This window comes from Scleropages formosus, chromosome 1, assembly GCF_900964775.1.
Source record: "Scleropages formosus chromosome 1, fSclFor1.1, whole genome shotgun sequence".
Classification (NCBI taxonomy): domain Eukaryota; kingdom Metazoa; phylum Chordata; class Actinopteri; order Osteoglossiformes; family Osteoglossidae; genus Scleropages; species Scleropages formosus.
The window spans coordinates 33,273,869-33,281,260 of record NC_041806.1 but is presented as its reverse complement, the minus strand read 5'-3'; positions in this window follow the sequence as shown (position 1 = coordinate 33,281,260).

Sequence of the window (7,392 nt, the reverse complement as noted above, 5' to 3'; positions counted from 1 at the left end):
GTTTGCCCATTTCCTGCTGGACCAGCAGTCATCCTGCTTTTCATTCCATCCCATTCCACAGGCTGAGCTTGTCCAGTTAACAGATGATTCTCTTTACGCTGAAATTATTCTATATCGGTGTATTTCTCACTATCTGCTGAAATACACGTGAGAAATGCAGTTCTGCTTGAAAGTGAGCCACCGTGTCCCTTTTTTTTTACCCACAAAATGGGTATTTAATGTGAAGCAGTCTCTCATCTGACATAATAGGTGTGTAACGACCAGTTGCATATGTTGCTTTAGAGGAAATGTGTGTTGTAGAAACAAGTAGTGCAGGTGCAAAAATACGTGAATCCCAAGTCGCATTAGTTAAACCAAGTAGGTAAGTAGAATCATGGGGGTAAATCATAGTCATTTATTCATTTTATAAGTTTATTGCAAGATTTAACATTTATATAAGTTTTAATATTTTCTAGAAGAAAGACAATCGCTACAGGGTTCATATACCTTCAACTAGCACTGTAGCCGTGTTCGTTATTTGACCATATCGTTAAAATAATTGAGTTAATGAATTTGAGAGGATGTTTTGCTACTCACGATGCAAACTAAATATACTCATCTCTTTGTACCTCGATAATACAGTTGAAGTTTTGTGACAAAGTTTAAATGAAAATGCCCCCTGCGCACACAAAGGTTGCTCTTCATTGACCTCTGTAGCGAGAAACCTGATTGTGGAATCTAAAGGGGAAATGAAGTATAAAGCTCTAATTGGTGTATAATGATCTAATTAATTTTGTCATCATGTTGCAAAGAAGAACTGTAAATTGGTTAATTCTGATTACTATTGTTTGGTTATTAATTTGGGAAGGTGTTGGTAAATGCCTTGATTGCTTTTAATTGCCGCGCAAACACAAACGCCACGAGAAGAATGAACAATGGAAGCCGGGAGAGCGGAAAAGCAGCGGTGGCGACCGCCGCTCTTCTTGTATCTTCATCGGGCTCCGGTGCAAAAAGCGGCGGTGCTGTCGCCCTCCCTCCTCCGTTCCAGCTGTGCCACTGGTGTAGGCCTGGTCTTCCATCTGAGAAGGTGTCCAGGATGGTCCTCCAACATCAACAGCAGTCAGAGTCCCGCCGCTTGGCCTGGCTCTGGGGAATGGCGCTCCCTCGCTTCTTTTCAGCAGTAGGAAGAAGCTGATCGACAGCAGGAAATGTGCCTTTAACTTTAGCGGTACAGGAGCTGCAAAATTGAAGAGGAGCAGGGAGAGAAACTGCACATGGGATCAGCTGTCCAGCGACAATCCTTTAATCCAACAGCCTGCCTGTTTACAGCACCTATGGATAAATACTCATTTCGGTGTGGAAGTGCCAACAATCGCCCAACATGTAATATGTATTAGTGGCATAGACATCGTGCCTCACGCATAATTGATGCAACATTTTGAAATGGTCCCTAGCTGTAAAAATATACTTTGCGTCGCAGAAACATCCCGAAATGAATCGCGCTCTCGCTATGGAAGCCTTTTCGAGCTCTTGCCCTTGAACGAGGAATGACTTTGCGCGATATTAAAATAATGAATAGCAGGGGAAAATCTGCGCATTCAAACGCGCCTGGAGCCGGAAAAGAGACAGGGATATGCGTTACAGTTCAGAGCCAGGGAAGCCACGCTCCAAGACCTGATCCACGGGGTAAGAAATAACTTATTTTGCAAGGTTGCCGGGAGGTGCAATTCTTTTAATTAATTACCAAATCCATTACAGTCTGCATTACAGTGGTGTAATGCTTTACACGGTTGACACTGTGTGCATAAATAATTTGATAATGAGATATGAGACTAATTAGTGGTACTGCACTCAGCATCTGAGGGCATTACACTTGTTGGGGTTACACAGGTCTTCCGGTGAGGGTGGTCTCCACTTTCATAATGTGACCTTGAGAATGTTGACGAAATTCTGATGCTCCATTCATTCATACTAATTATATACTTTATATAGTGTATATACTATATTATATACAGTTTTTACCCTCACGCCATCACTCTGATGAACAGTTAACACTCCCCTATAGGTCTCCTGTCAGTGCAACATTATCCAACCACTTTTTGTAATTTCATTGTTATTTATTTCCTTTTTCTTGTATCTATGCTATTTATTTATACTCTCGTGTTTGTGTGCTCGGTAAATATGTAATTTATTTATTGTGTAATTCTGTAAATACTGGAGGCACCTAGAACCACAGCAAATCCATTGTGCGCATCAGCACACTGGCCAGTAAAACTCATTCTGATTCTATACATATACATATATATATATACATACATATATATATATATATACACACACATACACATGGTTTTCACATTTTTAAAACATGTACATTTGTTGTATTAGATATTAAACCAGTTACATATTTAAAATGCTGCTTATATGTATCTGTATGTGTGCCTATATGCTTACGTATGTTTGCAAAAGTACATTTTAAACATAAAATATAACAGGCAGCGTAAAACATTTTATATTCCGGAACAATGAGAAAAGCACTTTTCGATTTTTCTTTTTTTTTCGCCGGGTTCCTCTCGGTACGTCTGTCACAGGCACTCAGCCCACAGCCGAACGGCAGCCTTTCCCGGAGTTTGGGGACACTTTTGCTAATTCTTACATCTTTGAGTCTTACATCTCTGTCACCTCTCATTTGCAGTCAGTGACGCGGGATTCCGATTTGTCATTCACATAAGACTCACGTTCTAAGCGCCGGCGGCCCCGAGATTCATTTTTCTTAACGCCCAGGAGGACAATTTCTCCATCGTCCTGCTGCCATTGAGCTTGAAGTGAGCGCGCTTGCCAGAAATGTGTGTTCTCTTTCAAATCCACCTCATTATGTTCTTGACTGTCAGAAGCAAAGGAATCGCTCAGCTGAGGACAGAAAGGGGATTCTACACATGGAGAACACACAGCTGTTGAAATCATACTCTATGCTGCTGCTTGGCATCTAACAATCCTATTCATAAAGGTAACTGTTCGGAAGTGAATATATCATCGTTTCTATGACTGCAAGCTGTTTTTTTTTTTTGTTTCAAGTAAATTACACATTTATTTTTTTATACATTTACAAATACCTTACGAACACAATCGGGACCCAAAGCCTGATCTTAACTCGACCGGCGCATGAATTAATATTCGCTTTTACTTTTTACAATCAGTAGAAGTTACTTCATACATCCTCAAAGTTTGAGTTGGTTTATTTGAAAACCTCATATAAAAATATTGTAAGACTTTCATATTCACTCACTTTCATTAAGCAGTTGTCCTTGACAGGGTCATGGGGGTCTGGAGAATATACCAGTATTTCTGGGTGCGAGGCCAGAAAGATTATGCCCTGGATGGGATGCCAGTCCATATCAATTCTTATTAACTTATTAGCTTAAAACGACAATAAAATTAATACTATGTAAGAGACGAGGCAGGAGACAGGAGATGCAGTTGCCTGTTGCAGTGGGCTTTTATTTGCCCTTAGACAGGGGAGAAGGAAGGAGATGGGAAAGGGGGACCAGGGAACAGGTAGGGAGAGGTTTCGTGCCGGTTGGGGGGGCTTGGAGAGTCGGGTCGGTCGGGACGCGGGCTTCGTCTCAGGGTTCGGGTCTGCAGTCGCCTCTGTCTGGTTCTCCTCCTCCGTCTCTTCCCCCTACTGCTGGGCACCGGGGAAGAAATAGGGAGTGAAATCAGCCCCAGCTGTGGCTGCTTTGCCCCGTCTCCGCCCCCTCCCCGGGCCGCCCCGGAGTGCTATATACTAATTTAAGTCTTATGAAAAAATACATTACAGTATCTTCACAAGCTGATGTTCAGTTGTTCACCTATTCATCCAATCCCTGGATGAGGGTAGTGTGTCGTGGGACGGTTGGTAGCGTAGCGGTTAGTGTTCCTGCTGTTGGACCCAAATGTTGCTGGTTTGCATCTCAACTCTGACTGTAGTACCCTTGAGCAAGGTACTTACCCTAAATTGCTCCAGTAAAATTACCTAGGTGTGTAAATAATTGTAAATAGATTAATATTGCACTTGTGTCTCTATCCTGAGTGTGTTTTACTGCCAACTAAGGGCTGGATGTGGGAACGCGAGTTGCTCGTTCTTCGAACAAAAGTAGAAATATAAAAGTAGAAATATATTAGCGAAAAAAAATGCCATAATGAATAAATACATGGAAAAAAAAAACATGAGTATGTTCAAAAATGAGTCGCTCCGACATTTTTCCCACGAGGAGCCAGCGCATAATGTTGCGGGTAATTATTGTGAAAATGAGAAAAAAATGGATTTTAAATATGACTTGGATTATGTAGAATTTTGTTATCGACTGACAGACTCGGTGGAGGGGGTGGGGGTGGGGGGGGGCTATAGGCCGTCCTCAGGCGAAAGAACGTATGAGAGTTCTGTCCTTCCCTGATTGGCTGGTTAATTGGTAATTAAGTGCTCAACAGACACTTTAAAATGCATTTAGCACACTTCACAGTTTAGTTAATAGACTGTTACAAATTGGAAGACAGAAGCCCATTGTTAATGTTGTTCGTCATTGTAATTAGAGAATGTGTTATCCTGGAAGTAGCTGGGTCCTGCTCATTTTGTCAGGGCTCCATGTTCGCGGTTTTCGCTGCCAACTGGCACACGAACACCTCCCTCATTTGTGTGAAAGTAAACAGGGCCTGCTGGCATGATTAAAAGAAAAAAAACACACGCGCGCGCACACACACACACACACACACACACACACACACACACACACACACATCAGCACCGAAGGAACAGCGGTTGTCTTACGTTTTCACGCGAAAGACCGTTTCGTGTTGGAAGAATGAAATTGGTTATTATTTGTCGCTTGTGTTTGAGCCCCAGACAGACAGCGGGACGCAAAGAAGGGCCCGTACCCTGAAATCCCACGACCTCTGTTTAACGCCACCTGCGGAGCACTGTGATATTCACACACGCACCCCAGCACACTTGCTCATATTATCCTTTACTGTATTACATATCAACAAAATTTTTCTTTACTGTATAAACCAGTACCGGGGTAATACATGAAAGGAAATAGTATCTTCGGTGGCCAGTTGCCTTACACCTCCTAGTCGGTGCTTTTGAGTATAGATTCAATCGTTGGCCGGCCTGTGTGGCATTTGCATGTCACGTGGGTTTCCTCAGGGTGCTCTGGTTGCCATTCATAGTCCAAACACATGTGTTTTAGATCGACTGCAGGCTAGGATTACCCATGATGCGTGAGTGACGGTGTGCGCGTGAGTACCATGCAGTAGACTGGCGCCCATCCGGGGTTTACCCTGCCTCATGTTCTCTGTTTCCTGGATGGACTCTGGACCACTGTGACCCAACTTTGGACAAGCAGTTATTGATAATGGTTTAGTAACTGTTATCTATGTGTCAGTGTTTCATTACATATGCTGTGTTTTCATGGTGCATTTTCAGTCGTCTCGCTCATATATGTCTTTAATTATACAGACGGTCCCCGACTTATGACTGGGTTACGTTCCGATAAACCCATCGCAAGTCAAAAATATCGTAAGACGAAAATTCATTCAATACACCTAACCTACCGAACATCATCGCTTCTTATCCTTTAAGATGGTCGAGATCGTCGATTGCGAAAGTGCAAGTTCACGTGCGATGGCCATTATGGGCTTGTCGCCTTCATGCTGGGCAACTATCTTGAGTTTCTCCTCAAAAGTAATTTCCTTCCTCTTCTTCTCACCAGTAGCAGGAAACACAGGTGGGCGTTTCGTAGACATGATGGATGCACGAAACGCAACGTAGATACGGAGGGGTATCCAAAAAAATGCTGGCAACACAGAACACTGTAGCGTATTGGTAACGCTAGCGACCGCGTTGCAGACTGGGAGATGCGGATCGCTGCCAATTCCCAGCATCACGAGAGAGTATTGTACCGCATATCGCTTGCCCGGGAAAAAAAATCTAAATTCAAGGTACGCTTTCTACTGAATGTCCATCACCAGCGCACCATCGTAAAGTCGAAAAGCTGTAAGTCGATCCATCGTAAGTTGAGGAGCATCTCTACTCATTGAGGGGAGCGGGTGATGGTGTGGGGGTGTACCCAGGTGCCTGATGAATATTTGCTTGTTCCTCTCCACTGTGCATTAGGGTTGGCTCTACCGGATTGCATGAAGGGCAAAGCGCGTGTAGACAGTACTGCTTCAAGGGCCTTTCGCCGCCTTCTCGTCATCTGCCATGACGACTTCAGTTCCGTTTTTTCAGTGCGTTTGCTGTTTGCCTTTATTCGGCCCCATAAGCATAAACATGTTTCGGTAAGATGTGGCGCGTTGATGATCGTATCGCCATTAAGTGAGCCTCCTTGCCAAGCTTTCTCCGTGCTTTGCTCATGTACCAGGGATTGTGGGTAAAGGATTACCTAGCTGTGGCAGAGGTGTGAAGTGAGCTTCCGGGGGCTGAACAGATGGCATCAGGCAGGCAGGCTCAGTTTGAGGTACGAGATCCCCCCCCCACCTACCATCGATACACATCAGAACGTACTCTGTCGGCTTCAGCGATCTCACAGAACACTGGGAAGGACGGAGTCACGTGGGCATGGTGACCCTGCCCTCCCTCGGCAAGGGCTGAGCCGAACCCGCATCGAGCCGCAATCGCGAGCGGGTTCGCCGTCGCCTCTGTTGGGTCGCATTCTTCCATCACCGGCTGGCTGAAATTTATTTAGTGCATTTCAGCTGATTTTGAAAAAGAAAAAAGGAAACAGACGTTTGTAGCGACACCCCTAATCACAAGAGATGACAAAATGAGTGGTAATCACCACTACCCGCTATCACATATCACGGCTTTCGCTCGAGACATTAGTCGCTGATGATGGTCTGTTCTAGAATCGCTCCAGTCGACAAGAAGCAGGCTTAGAATGGATATTTTTAGATATTTTATTTTGAACTGCTTTACTCACTCTTTCACTCACCCAGCCACCTCTCTCTCTCTCTCTCTTCTCTCTCTCTCTCTCTCTCTCTTTCCCCCCTTATAACTGCTTGTCCAAGTCAGGTCCGTGGTACTCCGGAGCCTATTTGAGCCACATAGGGCACGAGGTGAGTCAGGGTAAACTCTGGATGGGACACCAGTTCATTGCAGGTGTGATGCATTAGTTAAAGTAAAATATGAAAAATGAGATAGTCATATTTTAATGATGTATAATTGACACCCAAGTTGTTTTCTTTAGGTCTATAGGAGGAAAGAACGCACCTGATTGCATAAAATCTTCGAATGTCTTTGCAGTTTTTCCTGCTGTCTTAATCCCAATAACATGGTATCCTGAGTAATTAATTAACTTTGAAAAAACAGTAATTTGTCCAATAGACTGGAATATGACTTGACCAGCACTTCCTAAACCCTTTATTTGGCCTACTTTG